This window comes from Mirounga angustirostris, unplaced genomic scaffold (genome assembly GCF_029215605.1).
Source record: "Mirounga angustirostris isolate CCGP_5_RB_7025 unplaced genomic scaffold, mMirAng1.0.hap1 SCAF_5, whole genome shotgun sequence".
Taxonomy (NCBI): Eukaryota; Metazoa; Chordata; class Mammalia; order Carnivora; family Phocidae; genus Mirounga; species Mirounga angustirostris.
The window spans coordinates 58,367,607-58,388,274 of record NW_026991713.1 but is presented as its reverse complement, the minus strand read 5'-3'; the positions used below and the strand labels follow the sequence as shown (position 1 = coordinate 58,388,274).

The 20,668-nt window shown below is 41.7% G+C and overlaps 1 pseudogene; it reads right to left on the bottom strand.

Annotated features, from left to right (window-relative positions):
- Positions 1–17,634: 17,634 nt before the first annotated feature.
- LOC123838623 (peptidyl-prolyl cis-trans isomerase D-like) lies at positions 17,635–19,254 on the bottom strand (annotated as a pseudogene).
- Positions 19,255–20,668: the final 1,414 nt, after the last annotated feature.

Here is a 20,668-nt window from a genome sequence, read left to right as displayed (position 1 = left end):
ATGAGAGGGGGGAGGGTCAGAGGGAGAAGCAGACTCCCTGCGGAGTAGGGAGCCCGATGCAGGACTCGATCCAGGGACTCCATCCAGGGACTCCATCCAGGGACTCCAGGATCATGACCTGAGCCGAAGGCAGTCGCTTAACCAACTGAGCCACCCAGGCGCCCTGAGAGTATTTTCTAGTGATTGGGGCAATAGGGCTACGGGTTGTAGGGCAAAGTTTTGTTAGAAGTCTCTAAGTCCAAGAGAAGCAGATCTCTAAACCACCACCCGCCCTCTCTGACAGCCACCCTTACCCGAATGGGGTGGCCCCTAGGGTTGGACATTCCGGTATAAAGGGCAAGTCTGGGGCCTGAAACTGGAAACTGGAGGTGAGAAAAGCATAAGTTATAACTCACTAACCCAGACACTGCTCTTGATTTAGAGAAATGCGGTGTTAGCTTCTGGCCCGTTTCCCCTGAGCCCTGAGGGAATCAGGAGAGAGGGAACTTTCCCTGGCTGAATGGGATTGAGTTTTCCAAGCTGTTCCCTGGAAACCTCTGTTTTTAAGAAGACTGCCCCCCCCCCCAAACACACACTCCTTTAATTAGTCATGAGCTCCTAGAGGCCAGATGGGAAGAGATGGCCCGGATTGTGCACAGCTGGAACTGGTTAGTGATGTGAGAAGAGAAGTGGGAGGGGTTTGGGGGATGGCTCAGGGCCTGCACCAGCACATTCTGTTCCCAGGATACTCCAGACTTCCTCAGGCCCCCTACAAACACTTCCCCATCACAAGCATTCCCTCCCACCTATAGCTCCTCAAACACGCACGCACTCGGGCACTGGTCTGAACTGGCTCAGTTGAGAGGATATCAGACCCAAATCCTTACGTTCTCCAGTTCCTGTCAAAGTGTGAGGAAAACCAAGATCTGCTCCTTGTCTCCAATTTACAGGAGAAGGTATCATCCCACAAGACTCCTCTGGAGATTGCTGGAGGCTTCTGCTGGTTATCCCATTACCCAGTACAGTGCCAAAGGGATGCATGAAGGGATAAATTTTAGCCTCTAGAGTAAGGAAAGAGTAGAGGAATAAGAAGCTCAAGTGGGGGCACCTGGGTGGCTCAGTCTGTTGGGTATCTAACTTTTGATTTAGGCTCAGGTCATGATATCGGGGTCTTGGGATCAAGCCCTGCATTGGGCTCCATGCTCAGTGTGGATTCAGCTTGTCCCTCTCCCTCTGCTCCTGCCCCATGCTTGTGCTCTCTCTCTTTCAAATAAATAAAATCTTTTTTAAAAAGTGATTAAATTAAAGGGGAAGGGGCACCTGTGTGGCTTGGTTGTTTGAGTGGCTGCCTTCAGCTCAGGTCATGATCCCAGAGTCCTGGGATCAAGCCCCACATTGGGCTCCCTGCTCGGCGGGAAGCCTGCTTCTCCCTCTGCCTCTCCCACCTGCTTGTGCTCTCTTTCTCTCTCTCTCAAATAAATAAAATCTTTAAAAAATAATTAATTAATGGGAAAAAAAACCCTTAAACGTTCTTTCAGCATCTAGGATGATAGGGAAATGATGGTAACACAAAGGATTTTTGCTCCTTCTGGGAATGGCTGCCTTTTTCTTAATGAAAACCAAACTGATCTTTATTGCTTTTCCCAAGGGCAGTGGGATGTGGGGAGCACTTTGGCTTCCTGCCCTCACTTTGTGACCCCAAGAAACAGATCTGTCCTCATGTTTGGGGACTGTCATGGGCCTGGAAAGTTCATGTTTGGATCCCTTTTTTATTGGCAAAAGGCTTTGATAGGGAGTTGGCAAAGGAAAGAATTCAGCACTGACTTCCCCTTTTGAAAAGGGTAGTAACTAGATGGGGGAAGGAGACCCAGGAGTAACCCAATTCTGCTTCTGCTAGGTGAGCAACTGCAGAGAGGGCTAGTGGGGTAAGAAAGCTGCCCTTAAGGGGGGAGGCATGTTGGGAGAGGGTTCTCCTTTGTGCCCCTTGTTTTGTTCCTAACTTATTTAAAAAGGATAGTGGAAGGTTCACCAGCGTGGTTATATTTTTGTTTTTTAGTGAATTCATTAATTTGACATGGGTCTGAAACATGTAAAGTTTGGGCAGTGAGTTATGGCTAATTTTTCCCCCTTTGAGGACAGAGAACCAGAAGAAGCCTATTGCTACGAAAGAAGCCCAAAACAGAAGATCAGAGGCAAGATGAGAGGAGAGACAGGAAGAATACACCTGGGTTCATGGTAGTTTCTCTTTGCTGGTCCCACAAGACCAGATGCATCCTTGCTCTTGACTCTTTGTAACCCAACGGTATGCTCAATAATGACCCACAAATATGTCCATGTCCTAATCCCCAGAACCTCTAAATATGTTCCCTTACATGGCAAAAAAGGGCTTTACAGATGATAAAATTAAGGATCTTGACATGGGGAAATTCACATAAAAAAAATGAATCTAGACACAGATCTTAATTAACTCAAAATGGATCACAGACCTAAGTGGAAGCATAAAACTATAAAACTCCTAGGAGAAAACGTAGATGACCCTGAATATGGCAGAGACTTTTCAGAGACAATGCCAAAGGCATGATCCATGACAGAAACAATTAATAAGCTGAACTTCAGTAAAATGAAAAACTTCTGCTGTGAGAAAGACAATGTCAAGAAAATGAGAAGACATGCTAAAGGGTGATAGAAAATATTTGCAAAAGACACATCTGATAAAGAACTGGTATCCAAAATATACAAAAAACTCTTAAAATTCAGTAATAAGATGGGGCACCTGGGTGCCTCAGTCAGTTAAGTGTCCAACTCTTGATTTCAGCTCAGGTCCTGATCTCAGTATTGTGGGATTGAGCCCCTGAGTCAGGCTCTGCATTCAGCAGCAAGTCTGCTCGAGACTGACTCTTTCCTCTCCCTCTGCCCCTACTTCCCCTCAAATAAATAAATAAAATCTTAAAAAAAAAGAAAAAAACCCCTCAGTAATAAGAAAATGAACCACCTGATTTTTTTTTTAAGATTTTGTTTATTTATTTGACAGAGAGACAAAGAGAGAGTGTGCACAAGCAGGCAGAGCGGCAGACAGAGGGAGAGGGAGAAGCAGACTCCCTGCTAAGCAGGGAGCCTGATGCGGCGCTCAATCCCAGGACCCCAGGATCATGACCTGAGCAGAAGGCAGACGCTTAACCAAATGAGCCACCCAGGCACCCCTGAACCACCTGATTTTTTTAAAATCGATCGAGCCCCGCATCGGGCTCCCTGCTCCGCGGGAAGGCTGCTTCTCCCTCTCCCGCTCCCCCTGCTTGTGTTCCTGCTCTCCATCTCTCTCTCTGTCAAATAAATAAAATAAAATCTTTAAAATAAATAATAAATAAATAAATAAAAATGGGTGAAAGACCTAGACATCCCATCAAAGAAGATCTACAGATAGCAAGTAAGCATATGAAAAGATGTTCAACATCCTATATCATTAGGGAATGACAAATTAAATCAACAGTGAGTTATCACTACATACCAATTAGAATGGCCAAAATCCAAAACACTGGCAAAACCAAATGCTGACAAGTGTATGGAGCAACAGGAACTCCCATTTATCGCTGGTGGGTGCCGGAGTCCAGCTCCAGCTGGGGTGGGTCTCTCGTAGGAAAGGACGGCGTAGGCGAATGAGGAGACACAGACACAGGGTCAGGTTGCAAGCATCTCCTGCTGACAGGCTCGGAGGAACTTTACTTATATGTTAGGATATTTTTGTTTTTCCAAATCTTAGATCATTTTCTGACTTACAGCCATAGCATTCTTTCATTTTTCCTTTGTAATGATTAACATGACCTTTATTGATTTCCGCTTATTGACTTTCGCTAAAACTAAAAAACAGCACACAAAGAGAAAGGTGCTAGACAGAGCGTGACCGTTTTGTTATTTTGTTCTATAGAAACTAATTCTTCGTGGAATTAGTTTCATTATGATTGCTTAGATAGGTGTAACTAAGTGAGTAGTCACTTTATCGTGAAACCCCAGAAATATTCCCACAATTATAAAGATTGCCATAAATAAAATGAAAAAGAATAGCAGGAGCCAGCCCAGAAATATTCCCACAATTATAAAGATTGCCATAAACAAAATGAAAGAGAATAGCAGGAGCCAGCTGTGGAGTCTCCTGTTTTCAGGATCGTCACCCATACTTGGACTTCGTCAAACAGCATGAGTAGCTTGGCTCATGCCATCTCCCCCTTTTTTATTTTTGGCCTTCAGTTGCAAAATCTTCAATTCCAAATGAATTTGTTTTATTCCTCTACTTAGTAATTTGACGAAGACTGGAAAGAGAAACAAAAGGGAGATAATAATTAGTGCTAATATACCTAGATTGATGAAGGATGGAAACCAGGCAGTAGTGGAGGTGTATTTCTGCAAAGTGGCAAGAAAGGAATCTGCAACTTCTGAGGCTGTGGCTGAGGACACATGAGCCAAACTAATGTCTCTAATTTTTTCTTGTAAGGAGTTTAAGTCCAAGGATACATTATCATTGCTCCATATTCCCAATAGGTGATTTTTGACGTTGTCCCAAGGGACAGATGAGGAATCATAATGGTGGGGAGTAACACAGATCCACTTATATTGTGCATGGTATCTAGTGGTTAACCGAGTTTTGAGATTTTGAATTTGATTTCCTACATATAATATAGTTTCTTCTAGAACATTTAATCGTGCCTCAAACTTCTTGTCTATTTGTTCCTGCAAATAAAGTGCAGTTGAAATATTCTGGGTTAATCTACCCACATGATGTGCAGTATGTATTTCCTGTACTAAAGCAGTTGTAGATATAGCAAAAGAACTTATGATTCCTGGGCACCTGGGTGGCTCAGATGGTTAAGCGTCTGCCTTCGGCTCAGGTCATGATCCCAGGGTCCTGGGATCGAGTCCCGCATCGGGCTCTCTGCTCCTTGGGAGCCTGCTTCTCCCTCTGCCTCTCTCTCTCTGTCTCTCATGAATAAATAAAAATAAAATCTTTAAAAAAAAAAGAACTTATGATTCCTATAAGAGCAGTAATACCTAATATAAGTGCTGCAATAAATCTCTTAGGGCGGCGTAAGGCTTTATCTACAAGTTGAATCGTATACATGCCAGGATCATCATACCAATGTTCTTCTAATTTTACAGGTAACACTACATAAGGAGGTTGATGAACAACTATAAAGACAGTTGGTCCAACAGTTGGATCAATGCAATTAGTTAATGTACATTTTGAACAGAATACATAATAGGTATGATTAATCTTATTTACCTGTAATTGGCCATGACCTTGCACCAAGAGAGCATGAGGGGGATCCACACATGCCGTGACCACCTCCATATGGTCAGGGTGTCTAGGCCTTTTTAGAAAAATCATTCCTGTAGCAGCTAATAATCTATATAATTCAGGATATATTTGAATACTATTCTGAGTTTTAGCAACAAATATAGGACTAACCCATCCTAATGAGAACCATCTGTTTATTTTTTCTGGCTTTTTTATTAGATTATCATTCCAATAATACTTTGTTGATTGATTATTTAAATGTCTTCTATAATCATGGTCTGGGCTAGATACGGAGTTATCATAAATGGACATCTGAGAGTTGCGAGGCGAAAATCGCAATCCTTTAGATTGGAACATACATTCATACCATAAGGGAAACCCTTTAAATTTATCAATATTGCCCCAAGCATTATTTAGGTCTCCTAGCAAGGCCTCACATAGAGGAATGGATGCAGGAGGTTTATCATGGACCACAGTATCTTGATAATTATAACTTCCTATATGCTGTAGATTAAGTACCCAAAGATCCCTAGTTTTTGGATTCCCATTGGGAGAATCAGTTAATAAACTTCTATAATTGAGGGAAAGGCAGCCATCAGGTAAATTTGTTGTATTGGTACTAAAGCATATAGGAGGATCATCAAGTCTCCCGTGGAAAGAGAAATTTGCATCTGTTTTATGCAAGATAAATGAATTTGATTCTCCCCCTAAAAGATCAGAATTATTAGTAAACACACGAATAGAAGAGGATCCCCAAGGTGTAGGATGCAAGATTGGCGGATCCGGAATATATGCCCAATATTGAGAAGCAGAAACACATATCACCTGGCATGAGATGATTGCAAGCATAGCCACAAACATATTCTCAGGGGTTACGTTAACACCCTGTCCTTCCACGAGACGCTGTGCTTGATTGGAGAGTTGTTTCAGTTGTCCCCAGGTTGGTGGGTTGCTGCGCAGTGTGGTCGGAGGAGGTGGTGCAGTAGGACTGGTTTGCGATTCTTCAAGGCGCAGCCGGCGTAAAGGTGCAATCAGAGGGTCAGCGGCTTCTGGAGATCGGGCAGGACTTTCTCTAAGTGGGATATTTATAGGGGGTAAAGGTCTACGTATCGGACGTGGAAGTGGAGGGTGTCTGCAAGACATGATGTCAGATTAGTCTATCAGGAATCCAGATAGGTGAGTCAGCGTCCTGTGGAAAGACACAAGCATAGCCTTGCCCACACGTTAATAATATATCGGGACCTTTCCAAGATCCTGTTAAGAGATCTTTCCATATGGGGCGCCTGGTGGCTCAGATGGTTAAGCGTCTGCCTTCGGCTCAGGTCATGATCCTGGAGTCCCGGGATTGAGTCCCGCATCGGGCTCCCTGCTCGGCAGGGAGTCTGCTTCTCCCTCTGACCCTCCTCCCTCTCATTCTCTCTGTCTCAAATAAATAAATAAAAAATCTTTTAAAAATTTTAAAAAAAGAGATCTTTCCATATAACCAGTGGTTTGGGTTTAATGTCATCAGTTTCCCAATGTTTCATAATGGGAAAAATCTCATGAGAGTCACAATTTAGATAATTGATGACAAATAGTGCATGATTCAATATATGATGCGCAGAACTATATTTATATTCTGAACTCTGTAGTTTGGAAATTTGGGTTTTTAAGGTCTGGTGAGCTCTTTCTACTATAGCTTGTCCCTGTGGGTTATAGGGAATCCCCATATTATGGGACATTTTAAACGAATTACAGAATTTTTTGAATGCAGATGAAGTATATGCAGGTGCATTCTCTGTCTTAATAGCTTTGGGCATTCCTGCATAGGCAAAACAAAACATCAAATGTTGAGACACATCTTTAAAAGCTTCTCCAGTGCGAGCTGTCGCCATAATTAAATGAGAGAAGGTGTCCACAGAAACACGTACATAGCTCAATTTACCAAAACTGGGAACATGTGTTACATCCATCTGCCAGAGATCATTGGGTCTAAGGCCTAGGGGATTAACCCCCATCTCGCAAGCCCTCCTGTATTGCTTCCCTTAAAGCCAATATTCTTTTTTTTTTTTTTAAAGCCAATATTCTTAATAGGTGGCAAGGGTTTTTTACGAACTAAGGCCTTGTTCTGTGGAACTTTTAACTGTCTATGTAGATTAATCACAGAGCTGCATTCAGGGGCTGTGGCATTTGCAAAAAGTTCCCAATCTTGTTCATGATAGTTAGCAGCCTCCTCCTCAAGGGCTACCTCATCTTCCGAGGACAATTGATCGTCTCTCCCTTCAACTCTTTTATTATCTTTGTCCTCAATCCTCTGATTTCATTTCATTTACTACCAGTACTTGAGAGGCTGATTTTTGTAATAGAGGTGTCTCTTCAGTGGGGGCAGCATTATGTGTCTCCCATAATTTTTTGTGTAAAGCCTGTGAGCTAGGCATAGGATCTAACATATCTCTTAACAATGTCCATAAAGAGAATGCCTCCACGGGTACATTCTCAGGACCATGGTTAGAATAATATAACCGCATTTCCTCCCCTATCTTGTTCCATGTTCTAATATCAAGACTACCATCTTTCGGAAACCAAGGGCAACAGGCCTCTACAAAGGTCAAAAATCTAGCCAGTTGAGCATGAGTAACCTTAACACCTCTTTTTTCAATCATATGCTTAATAATATCAATAAAGAGTCGTCGTTCCTTTGACTCTTTATGGCCCATAGCTTCTCTAAGTTCTGTCTTTCTGCTCACTCTTACTCTATTTCTTCAAAGAGGGATCTGCAGTACCCACGAGCAGAGTCCTATCCGTCCTCGTAGAAAGGCTTACCTAGTCGAGCCCCACCGTTGGGCGCCACCTGCTGGAGTCCAGCTCCAGCCGGGGTGGGTCTCTCGTAGGAAAGGACGGCGTAGGCGACACAGACACAGGGTCAGGTTGCAAGCATCTCCTGCTGACAGGCTCGGAGGAACTTTACTTATATGTTAGGATATTTTTGTTTTTCCAAATCTTAGATCACTTTCTGGATTACAGCCATAGCCTTCTTTCATTTTTCCTTTGTAATGATTAACATGACCTTTATTGATTTCTGCTTATTGGCTTTCGCTAAACTAAAAAACAGTACACAAAGAGAAAGGTGCTAGACAGAGCGTGACCGTTTTGTTATTTTGTTCTATAGAAACTAATTCTTCGTGGAATTAGTTTCATTATGATTGCTTAGATAGGCGTAACTAAGTGAGTAGTCACTTTATCGTGAAACCCCAGAAATATTCCCACAATTATAAAGATTGCCATAAACAAAATGAAAGAGAATAGCAGGAGCCAGCTGTGGAGTCTCCTGTTTTCAGGATCGTCGCCCATACTTGGACCCTGTCAAACAGCATGAGTAGCTTGGCTCGCGCCAGGTGGGAATGCAAAATGGACTAGCAACTTTGGAAGATAGTTTGGCAGTTTCTTACAAAACTAAACATACTCTTACCATACAATCCTGCAATCATACTCCTTTGTGTTTACCCAAATGAACCAAACTTATGTCCACACAAAAACCTGCACATGAATGTTTATAGCAGCTTTACTCATAATTGCCAAAACTTAGAAGCAATCAAGATGTCCTTCAGTAAGTGAATGGATAAATTGTAGTACATCCAGACTATGGAATATTATACAGTGCTGAAAAAAATGAGCTATCAAGCCATGAAAACACATGGAGGAACCATGTTATTACATTTTAGCATATTATTAACTGAAGAAGCCAATCTGGAAAGGTTACATATGACATTCTGGAAAAGGCAAAACTACAGATACAGTAAAAAGATCAGTGGTTGCCATGGGTTGGGGGATAAACAGGCAGAATACAGAGGACTTTCAGGGCAGTGAAACTATCATGTATGATACTACAATGGTAGATACATGTCATTAGACATTTGTCAAAACCCATAGCACGTTCAACAGCAAGAGTGAGCCCTAATGTAAACTGTGGACTTTAAGTGATAATGATGTGTCAATATAGGTTCAACATTGTAATAAATGTACCACTGTGATGTGGAAAGTCAATAGTGGGGGAAGTTTTGCATGTGTGGGGATAGGGGGCATATGGGAACTCTCTGCACCTGATCAATCTTGCTGTGAACCTAAAATTCCTCTAAAAAAATTAAGTTTATTAATTTAAAAAACTACTAGTGTATACATGGGAACAAATATAAGATGACCCTTCCAAATTTAGAAATCATATTATCCATTAATAAAAGAAAGAACCTTTTAAAAAATTTAGCACATATAATAAATAGGATATTTCAAGTCGGTGAGGAAAGAGTAGATTTTTCAATGAGTGCAATTAGGGCAACTATTTGCCATTAAAAAAGAAAAGCTAGAGCTTATGTCATTAAATGAACTCAAATAAATTACAGATCAAACAGTGATTGAAAGGTAAGTTATTGAACCATAAAAGTATTCTTTATTTTTTATTTATTTTTTTAAAGGTTTATTTATTTATTTATTTGACAGAGAGAGAGCGAGAGCACAAGCAGGAGGAGAGGCAGGCAGAGGGAGAGGGAGAAGCAGACTCCCCTCTGAGCAGGGATCCCTATGCGGGTCTCGATCTCAGCACCCTGGGATCACGACCCCAGCCTAAAGCAGACGCTTAACGACTGAGCCACCCAGGTGCCCCTAAAAGTATTCTTTAAAGGTGTTTCTAAGCATGAAGCAAAACCCAGACGCCATTATGATCAAATAAACATTTAAAATTCAGAAATAGGGCGCCTGGGTGGCTCAGTCGTTGAGCGTCTGCCTGTTGAGCGTCTGCCTTCGGCTCAGGTCATGATCCCAGGATCCTGGGATCGAGTCCCACATCGGGCTCACTGCTCCGCAGGAAGCCTGCTTCTCCCTCTCCCACTCCCCCTGCTTGTGTTCCTGCTCTCGCGCGCTCTCTCTCTCTGTCAAATAAATAAATAAAATCTTTTAAAAAAATTAAAAAATAAAATAAAATAAAATTCAGAAATAGAGGGGGCCTCAGTGGTGCAGTTGGTTAAACATCCGACTCTTGATTTCGGCTCCGTTCATGATCTTGGGGTCTTGGGTTTGGGCTCAGGGTGCTCAGCGTGGGGTTTGCTTTAGATTCTCTCTCCTTCTCCCTCTGCCCCTCCCGCTCGTGCTCTCTCTCTAAGATAAATAAATAAATCTTTTAAAAAATTGTAAATTCGGAAATAGAAAAAAAATCAGTTTGAAAAGTCAAAAAAAAATTCCAGTTAAACATGCACATAGAACACTCTCTCCTCAAAAATGTTAGTAAAGGAATAAAAAAAGAAATAAACCCACAACGACAAGGAGAATAGGAAAGAAGTCAACAGTCGATGAGAGATGACATATTTTGGAAAAAGGAAATCCAATAGAGGAGTGATAACTTCACAATTTGGAGTAAGTTGAAGCCTAAATACCCATAATGGGTAAAACCAATAAGAAGGCAGCCAATTTACAACCCCACCCCACTCATCATTCCAGAAGCCTCAGAACTTGGAGGTACCAGTCCCTCAGATGGCAGTGGAAAAGGACAGTTTATATAGTTTGTGTAAGATCCCCATTCCCATGTTTCCCCGGCCAGGTAACTTGCTCAGGGAAGTGCCCAGGAGGAAATATGAAGTTCCTTCCTCAGAGAAATTGAGCCAAAGGACCCAGGGGAGAGAGTAGGACATGAAATCAGACTGAAAACAGGAGTTTGTTATTTATTTATTTATAAGATTTTATTTATTTGTCAGAGAGAGACACAGCGAGAGAGGGAACACAAGCAGGGGGAGTGGGAGAGGGAGAAGCAGGCTTCCCACTGAGCCGGGAGCCTGATGCGGGGCTCGATGAGGGGCTCGATGCGGGGCTCCATCCCAGGACCCTGGGATCATGACCTGAGATGAAGGCAGACACTCAATGACTGAGCCACCCAGGCGCCCCTAAAAACAGGAGTTTAAGTGAAAGTCACTGTATTCGTTTCCTGTGGCTGCACTCTCAAATTACCAAAAATTTGGTGGCATTAAAACAACAGAGATCTGGGGCGCCTGGCCCCACATCGGTCTTCCTGCTCTGCGGGAAGCCTGCTTCTCCCTCTCCCACTCCCCCTGCTTGTGTTCCCTCGCTCACTGTGTCTCTCTCTGTCAAGTAAATAAATAAAATCTTTTAAAAAAAAATCTTTAAAACAAAACAAAACAACAACAACAACAACAAAAACCAGATCTATTTTCTCATAGCCCGGAGAACAAAAGTTCAAAAGCAAAGTGTCAGCATTCACATACCCTCCAAAGGCTCTAGGGAAGAACCTGTTCCTTGCCTCTTCCAGCTTCTGGTAGCTCTAGATGTTCCTTGGCTTATGACGACATCACTCCAATTTCGGCCTCCATCTTCACATGGCCTCCTCCTCTGTGCAGACCTCCATCTAATCTTCCCCTGCCTCTCTCCTATAAGGATATGTGTGATTACATTTAGGTTCCACCCAGACAATCCAGGATAAACTCTTCTTTAGATCATTAATTTCATCACATCTTTCCATACAAGGAAATAGTCACTCTTTTGCTATAAAATATTCACAGGTTCTGGGGACTAGAAAGCGAATGTGTCTTGGAGGGGGGTGCGTTTTTGTGCCTACCACAGTTGCTACCTTGAAGAATGAGACCCCTTCTCCTTCCCAGCTGCTGGCAAGCTAGCAGCCACGATTTTTCCCACCGCACAGAAACCTGGAGTGTTCTCTGGAGAGACTGAACAGCTCCCGAGGAACTTACAGCTGCTGATACTTGGGTTCCCCTCAACAAAAAGCCAACTCACTGCCTGCTCACCCCACAATGAAACTTATCTATCAACATACCTCTGAAACACACAGAGCTAATAACCGTTTTTTGTTGTTGTTGTTGTTGTTTTTAGTTCCACATTCTCACAGATAAATGGACAGTCACAGTTCACAGTTCACAAGATAATCTGAGAAAAGCTTCCAATATGGAAAACTGAGACCAAAACAAACAAAAAAGGAGGGTCGGGACTTGGAAAAAAACAGAGACTAAACAACAGGAAAAGATTTTTATTTTTTTATTTTATTTTTTATGATTTTATTTATTTACTTCAGAGAGGGAGAGAGAGAAAGAAAGCATGAGTGGGGGGAGAGGGAGAAGCAGACTCCCTGCTGAGCAGGGACCCCCCCCCCCAATGCGGGGCTCAATCCCAGGACCCTGGGATCATGACCTGAGCTGAAGGCAGACGCTTAACGACTGAGCCACCCAGGGGCCCCCAGGATACTATTTTTTAAAAAGATTTATTTATTTGAGAGAGAGAGCACGCATGTGTACACACATGCGAGCAGTAGAGGGGCAGAGGGGGGGGGGGAGAGGGAGGGGGAAAGGAGCCGACTCCCTGTTGAGTGCGGAGCCCAAAGCAGGCTCGATCTCACAACCTGAAGATCATGACCTGAGCCGAAACCAAGAGTCGAAAGCCCAACCGACTGAGCCATCCAAGCACCCCCAGGATACTATTCTTTAAAAATAAAAGAAGAAAGAAGTCATGGAAATTAAAAATATTCCGTTAGAAAAGTTGGAAGTTAAAGTGAATGAAATCTCCAAGAAAGCAGAACAAAAAGACTAGCAATAGGATGAAAAGGCACAGGAGCACGTGGCTGGCTCAGTTGGTGGAGTGTGTGACTCTTGATCTTGGGGTTGTGGGTTTGAGCCCCATGCTGAGTGTAGAGATGACTTAAAAAAATAAAATCTTGGGGCGCCTGGGTGGCTCAGTCGTTAAGCGTCTGCCTTCGGCTCAGGTCATGATCCCGGGGTCCTGGGATCGAGTCGGGCATCGGGCTCCCTGCTCAGCCAGGAGCCTGCTTCTCCCTCTCCCACTCCCCCTGCTTGTGATCCCTCTCTCACTGTGTCTCTCTCTGCCAAATAAGTAGAATCTTTAATAAAAAATAAATAAATAAAATAAAATAAAATAAAATCTTGGGGGTGCCTGGGTGGCTCAGTTGGTTAAGCGACTGCCTTCAGCTCAGGTCATGATCCTGGAATCCCTGGATCGAGTTCCGCATCGGGCTCCCTGCTCGGCAGGGAGTCTGCTTCTCCCTCTAACCATCCCCCCTCTCATGTGCTCTCTCTCTCTCTCAAATAAATAAATAAAATCTTTTAAAAATAAATAAAATAAAATAAAAATAAAATCTTGGGAAGCCTGGGTGGCTCAGACATTTAAGAGGCTGCCTTCGGCTCAGGTCATGATCCCGGGGTCCTGGGATCGAGCCCCTAAACACGCTCCCTGCTCAGCGGGGAGCCTGCTTCTCCCTCTCCCTCTGCCACTCCCCCTGCTCGCGCTCTCTCTTGCTCTTTCTCTCTCTCTCTGACAAATAAATAAAATCTTTAAAAAAATTTTTTTTAATCTTAAAAAAAAAAGGAGTGAAAAGGCACAAAAACTCAAGTATCAGTCCAAGAGAGATTCAATATGAGAAAGGGGAACAGAGAAATAGGAAGGAGGAAATTATTGAGTAAATAATACAAAAATATACCAATCACACCATCACCTTACAGAGAAGATCCCGAAAGATTTCAATTAGCAATAATCACGCCTCCGATAAACCTCATTGGCTACGATTAGGATCCCAAAAGATTTCGAAGAGAAGACATAGGTCATGTACAAAGGATTGGGAATCAAATGACTTGTTTTCCCAACGAAACACTGAAGCCAGAAAATTTTGTTAGAAACATATTAAATCTTAAAAATGTACATCACCTGCTACCAAACAGGTCTGATAGTTATGAGTGAAGAGAGATAAACTAGGCAGCTTCTGAGCATGGAACAGAAAGGATGTGTTTGGGAAATTAAGTGGAGCCCTTAAGAGAAATTGCATAGTGAGAAAGTAGTCTTAATCTAGATAAGGCTCACCAACTCAGTCATAGTCTTTTTTTTTTTTTCAGTCATAGTCTTTAAAAAGAGTTAGTACATGGCTTTCTGGTTTGTTGACTTGAATATTTACTTAATAAAAATAGGATTGCTAAAATCCTGACTCTTTCCCTTCAAATTCACACATTACCCACATATTCCATTAGTCATTTTCAATACTTCGACTTTCATTTAAAATATCTGATTTTTAGGGGCATGTGGGTGGCACACTTGAGCATCTGACTCTTGGTTTCCACTCAGGTCACAATCTCAGAGTCATGAGATTGAGCCCCCGGTAGGGCTTTGTGCTCCGTGGGGAATCCGCTTGAGATTCTCCTTCTGTCCCTCCCCAACTTGCACATGAGCTCACGTTCTCTCTCTAAAAGACATAAATAAATCTTTCTTAAAAATCTGATTTTTAAAAGGAGTGTAGGATATATAAGTAAATATAATAAACTCATTTGTCTAAATAAGCTATTAACATGTTTGTTGCAGCATTATTTTTAATAATAAAATGTTGGAAATATCTTGAATAGCCATCATGAGGGAACTGGCTAAATAGATATTGATACATAAAGGAATAAAGTACAAGCATTAAAAAGAATGAAGTAGGAGCACCTGAGTGGCTCAGTGGGTTAAGCGTCTGCCTTTAGCTCAGGTCATGATCTCAGGGTCCTGGGATCAAGCCCCGTTTTGGGCTCCCAGCTCATTGAGGAGTCTGCTTCTCCCTCTCCCTCTGCCCCCCTCCCCGACCCTGCTCCTGTGTGCTCTCTCTCTCTCAAATAAATGAATAAAATCATTTTAAAAAAAGAAAAGAATGAAGTAGCTCTAAATGTAGTATCATGAAAGATTTCCATTACAGGGCGCCTGGGTGGCTCAGTCGTTAAGCGTCTACCTTCGGCTCAGGTCATAATCCCAGGGTCCTGGGATCAAGCCCCGCATACTGCATCCTGCTCTGCAGTGAGCCTGCTTCTCCCTCTCCCACTCCCCCTGCTTGTGTTCCCTCTCTCACTGTCTCTCTCTGTCAAATAAATAAATAAAATCTCAAAAAAACCAAAAGATTTCCATTACAGTATTCAGTAAAAAAAGTAGGTTACAGAACATGTATAATGTGAAACCATTTATGTAAAAAATGAAAATATATCCAGGTGGTTGAAAGTGTGAAAGGATATTTACCACTATCTGAGGAGGGGATGGAGAGAAGGGAATTTCTACTTTTTGCTTTATGCCTGTCTATGGTATTTAAAATGATTTTACTATAAGTATGAATCAGACTGTAAAATAAAGGAAAATGCAAACTTAGGAAAAGACAATAAACATACAAAATGTATACACAGGAAAAGAAAATAGATATTTATATTTTTCACTATGCTCCTTTTAAAATCTACTATGTTTAGAATTTTATATCATGGGATGTATTATATATACTTTTTAAATAAAGTAAATTTTCTAAAAAAACACACACACACACAAAACAACAACAAAATGAAGCCAGAAAATAAAGAAGCAATGCCTTCAAAATTCTGAAAGAAATTATTTTCAATCTAGAATGTGATACCCAAACAATCAACTAAGTGTGAGAGTAGAATAAAAAAAGGCATCTTCATGAATGTTAGCTCTCAATTTATCTCCTATGTGCCTTTTCTCAGTAAAGGTGTTTTCCACCAGAAAGAGGAAATAAGCCAAGAAAGAGGAAGACCTGAGATCAAGGACATAGGAATTTACACATGAGACCAGTGAAAATCATTCCTAGGATGATGACAAAGGGAAGTCTCAGGATATCAACTATGTAACCGGTCCAGAGAACAAGTCCAGACTAATAGGCACAAAGGTAGGTTCCAGAGGATGTCACTAAGAAAAAAAACAAACAAAAAATGGAATCAATAGATTATCTAAGACATTTGATTTGTGATATTTTTCACTGAGAGATCACTGGAGGCTGTAGGAAGAATCAGGCCTAGCATAACTGGGCAGAGGTAGACTTACCATAAAGCTAATGAATTTTAAGCTTCAGGGCCTCTCACCTACATGAATCCTTTACAAGGTACTATGACTAATTTGCTCCAAAAGTATGTATTCTACTTAAAAGGATCTTTCAAAATATGTAAACTTCACATAAAACCTATATCTCCCCTGCTGGTGATTTTCTAATTCCATAATTCCTTCTGAAATTGTTGGCTGTGATTTTTCTAAAAAAAAGAAAGAAAGAAAGAAATTTCCCAGGGTGCCTGGGGGGCTCAGTCAATTATCTAACTCTTGATCTCAGGGTCGTTAGTTCTACTCCCAGCGTGAAGCTTACTTAAAAAAAAAAATTTCCCTTATTAATTATTAGGTAACCCTGAAATATAGTCCTTTACAGGTTAGAATATATGTTTGATTCTTTCCTCTATTTATAAATTTTTGGGAATACTTAGTTAATAACCTAGAAACCTCTAAAAGTGACCAAGTTTTTCTTTGTTTGCTTTGGGGTTTTTAGGATATAATTACAAAATCATGATAAAATATATATATATATCAGGGGCGCCTGCATGGAGTGAGTTAAAAGTCTGACCTCGGCTCAGGTCATGATCTCAGGGTCCTGGGATCTAGCCCCACATTGGGCTCCCTGATCAGCGGGGAGTCTGCTTCTCCCTCTCCCTCTGCCCCTCCCCCCACTCCTGTGTGCTCTCTCTTCCTTTCAAATAAATAAATAAAATCTTTAAAATATATACATATATATTTATCTAGCATCTCAAAAATTTCCTTTATGTCCCCTTTCAGTCACTACTCCCAAATGTAACCATCATCTTAACTTCTTTTTCTTTTTAATATTTTATTTATTTATTTATTTATTTGAGAGAGCGAGAATGAGAGAGAGAAAGAGAGCACATGAGGGGGGAGGGTCAGAGGGAGAAGCAGACTCCCTGCTGAGCAGGGAGCCTGATGCGGGACTTGATCCTGGGACTCCAGGATCATGACCTGAGCCGAAGGCAGTCGCTTAACCAACTGAGCCACCTAGGCACCCCCCACCATCTTAACTTCTAACAGTAGTAATGGTCTTACTTATTTTTATATTTTATATAAATGTAATCAGCATGATTTCTTTTTGTTTTGGTTTGGGTTTTCTTGTTTGTTTTTTGTTTTTTTGTGGGGTTTGTTTGTTTGTTTTTGTAACACCTTTTTTTTTTTTTAAGAGTGAACCGTTTTTAGTATTCCTAAACTGTAAATAATGGGAAACTGAAGTATCAAAGGAAACACATCAGGGATCATATATAACAGACAAAAACCTTTAAATTTTCTTATTGCCTTTATACAATCAATGAGTAATATTTATTTATTTATTTTATTTTTTTTTTTAAGATTTTATTTATTTGCGAGAGAGAGAATGAGAGACAGAGAGCATGAGAGGGGGGAGGATCAGAGGGAGAAGCAGACTCCCTGCTGAGCAGGGAGCCCGATGCGGGACTCGATCCTGGGACTCCAGGATCATGACCTGAGCCGAAGGCAGTCGCTTAACCAACTGAGCCACCCAGGCGCCCCGAATGAGTAATATTTAAATAAAACTGAGTTCCTTATTAGGCAAACAATTTTTCATATGCTGCGTTCTCTTTGTCTTTCTTTGCCTTTATCTTTTGTTTGACTTTCAGCAATTCTGCCTGGATAGCTTTATCTTCCCGTGCTAGCTTTCTTAAGATCAGCCAGTGCCTGATCATAGTCTTTTAATCCTTGCCATCCTTGAGCTCTAGGGTACAATGTTTTGGTATTTGATGGGTCAATTTCAAGAGACTCCAAACAACTGTCAGTTGCTCCCTGCCAGTTTGACATCTTCACTTTACAAGCACCAATATTCAGCACGCAGTTTAAAGCTATTAGTGGCAGCTTCGATCTATCTGCTTTCTCAACAACAGTCTTTGAACCTTCCACATATCTTAAAACTTTCATATATATATATATTTAAGATTTTATTTATTTATTTGACAGAGAAAGAAACAGCGAGAGAGGGAACACAAGCAGGGGGAGTGGGAGAGGGAGAAGCAGGCTACCCGCTGAGCAGGGAGCCCGACACGGGGCTCAATCCCAGGACCCTGGGATCATGACCTGAGCCGAAGGCAGACGCTTAACCATCTGAGCCACCCAGGCGCCCTCTCATATTTTTTAATGGCCATCTCCAAGTTCTGGGATATGAAAAAAGTACTTCCAATGTCTTTTAAGTCTTCTGTTATTACTAAAATTTTATCTACATCTTTTAAATCTATATCTGCATCCTCAGGGAAATCTGGATGACTGTCACCAGAACCATCTTTTGGGAATATGCCCCAATCATCCCCTTCCTTCAATTTTCCACATTCTGCAATAATGCACAATTTGGCAGGTTTTTCACCTTTCACTTCTACATTTTCCAGTATCCTTGCCACACCCATTCCTTTAATTACTTGGCCAAATACCACCTGTCTCCCATCCAAATGAAGAGTCAAAACTATTGTGATAAAGAACTGAGAACCATTTGTATTGCAGCCTTCGTTTGCCATGCTCAATAGACATTCCTGATCATGCTTATAATAGAAATTTCCATCTTCAGGGGTGCCTGGGTGGCTCAGTCATTAAGCGTCTGCCTTTGGCTTGGGTCATGATCCCAGGATCCTCTCCCACTCCGCCTGCTTGTGTTCCCTCTCTTGCTGTGTCTCTCTCCGTCAAATAAATAAATAAAATCTTTAAAAATTTTTTTTTCAGGCACCTGGGTGGCTTTCTCTCCACTCATGCTCTCTCTCTCTGTCTTTCTGTCCCTCTCTCTCTCAAGTAAATAAATGAAATCTTTAAAAAAAAAAAAAAGAAATTTTCATCCTCAAATTTTTCACCATAAATACTTTCTCTACCTGTCCGATTTTGATATGAGAAGTCTACACCTTGAATCATAAATTTCTTAAAAATTCAATGGAAAGAACATTCATTGAAATGGAGAGGTTTCCCAGTGGTGGGTCCAATGCCTTTTTCTCCTGTACACAAAGCACAAAATTTTTCTGCTGTTTTGGGTACAACATCTGCAAACAATTCTAAGACAATTCTACCAACTTTCTCCCTCCAATATCCACACCAAAGAAGACCTGGGGGTTACTGGGGTTGAAGGGATTAGTTTCAGGGGATGGGTGCGACATTTTGAATTGCAGATGCACTTGGGAGCGGACTCCTATTTCTTTTTAATTAAAAAGCTCTTCTATGGGGCGCCTGGGTGGCTTAGTCTTAGGCGTCTGCCTTCAGCTCAGGTCATGGTCCCAGGGTCCTGGGATCGAGCCCTGCATCGGGCTCCCTGCTTGGAGGGAAGCCTGCTTCTCCCTCTCCCTCTCCCCCTGCTTGTGTTCCCTGTCTCTCTGTGTTTCTCTCTCTGTCAAATAAATAAATAAAATCTTAAAAAAAAAAAAGAATAAAGTGTATTTGGTTGTTTTACTTTTCATTTCTGATAAAGAAACATTACACATAGGAAAACAAAGATAACAATACAAGTCAGAAGACAATGGAATGACATCTTTGAAGTAATAAAAGAAATTCTATATAGAATTCTATATCAAGTGAAAATTGAATTGTCTTCTTATTTCTGACTATGACAAAGTAACTGGCATCAGACTGGCCCTCCCACCACACACACACACACACACACACACATACCTAGAAAACTGCACAAAATATATGAAACTTCTATGTTTTTTTGGGGGGGTTCCTTTTTTTAAATTTTAAGTTCAATTAATTAACAATAGTGTGTTATTAGTTTCAGAGTTAGAGTTCAGTGATTCATCAGTTGCATACAACACCCAGTGCTCGTTCCATCACGTGCCCTACTTCATGCCCACCACCCAGTTACCCCAACACCCCCCCACCTCCCATCCAGCAAGCCTCATGAAACTACTGTTTCAAGATATTGGGCAAAGGTAGCATAAGATTGTGAGCCCTAAGAGAAAAGGAAAAAGCAAATTATGTGCACTTTCCAATTATCCCAACTATCTACCCATAAATTCTCTTCAGACTATATAGCACAAGGATGGGAAATCCAAGCAGAGTACGTGGTTTTGTTGAGCTGAGGAGACAGAGATTTGATTTCAGGGAGGCTGAGGAGGCTGGATTCTGTGAGACAGTACTAGAGAGAAGGGAGCTATGCAAAGAAAGAGCTCCACAAATGTGCATAGTGGTCCTGTGAGTCTTTGGCTGAACAGTAGGCTGCACGTGCATGGCGTGAGAGGGCAGACTCCTTAAAACTGGCCAAAAATAAACTACCAGGTAAAGAACAATTGTAGGGGAATTATAAAGTGAATAATTACTGGAGCTTACACAGGGATGTAAGAAATTAGAGTTCTAACTAGTCAGACTGGAGAGACCATGTCAAACATTCAGAGCATTGCGCGCCTGGGTGGCTCAGTTGGTTAAGCGATTGCCTTCGGCTCAGGTCATGATCCCGGAGTCCTGGGATCAAGTCCCACATCAGGCTCCCAGCTCAGTGGGGAGCCTGCTTCTTCCTCTGACCCTCTCCCCTCTCGTGCTGTTTCTCTCTCTCTCTTTCTCTCAAATAAATAAATAAAT